Source organism: Protobothrops mucrosquamatus, unplaced genomic scaffold, assembly GCF_001527695.2.
Source record: "Protobothrops mucrosquamatus isolate PMUCROS unplaced genomic scaffold, P.Mucros_1.0 scaffold4853, whole genome shotgun sequence".
Taxonomy (NCBI): Eukaryota; Metazoa; Chordata; class Lepidosauria; order Squamata; family Viperidae; genus Protobothrops; species Protobothrops mucrosquamatus.
This window is the reverse complement of record NW_015390741.1, coordinates 58,846-59,092: the sequence shown is the minus strand read 5'-3', so window position 1 is coordinate 59,092 and position 247 is coordinate 58,846.

Below are 247 nucleotides of genomic sequence, written 5' to 3'. Positions count from 1 at the left end.
CTTTATCTCTTACAATCATGTTCTTTGTAAGAATTTTAGTCTTATTCGCATTGATTTTAAATCCAGCCACTTTACCATATTGGTGTAACTCTTGCAACAAAAATTCCAATGATTTAATTGGTTGAGTTAATGTAAAAACTAAGTCATCAGCAAAAGCTTTAAGTTTATATTCTTTAGTAGAAATCTTTAAGCCTTTAATCATTGGTGATTCTCTAATTCTAGACAACAGAATTTCCAAAGACAGTAC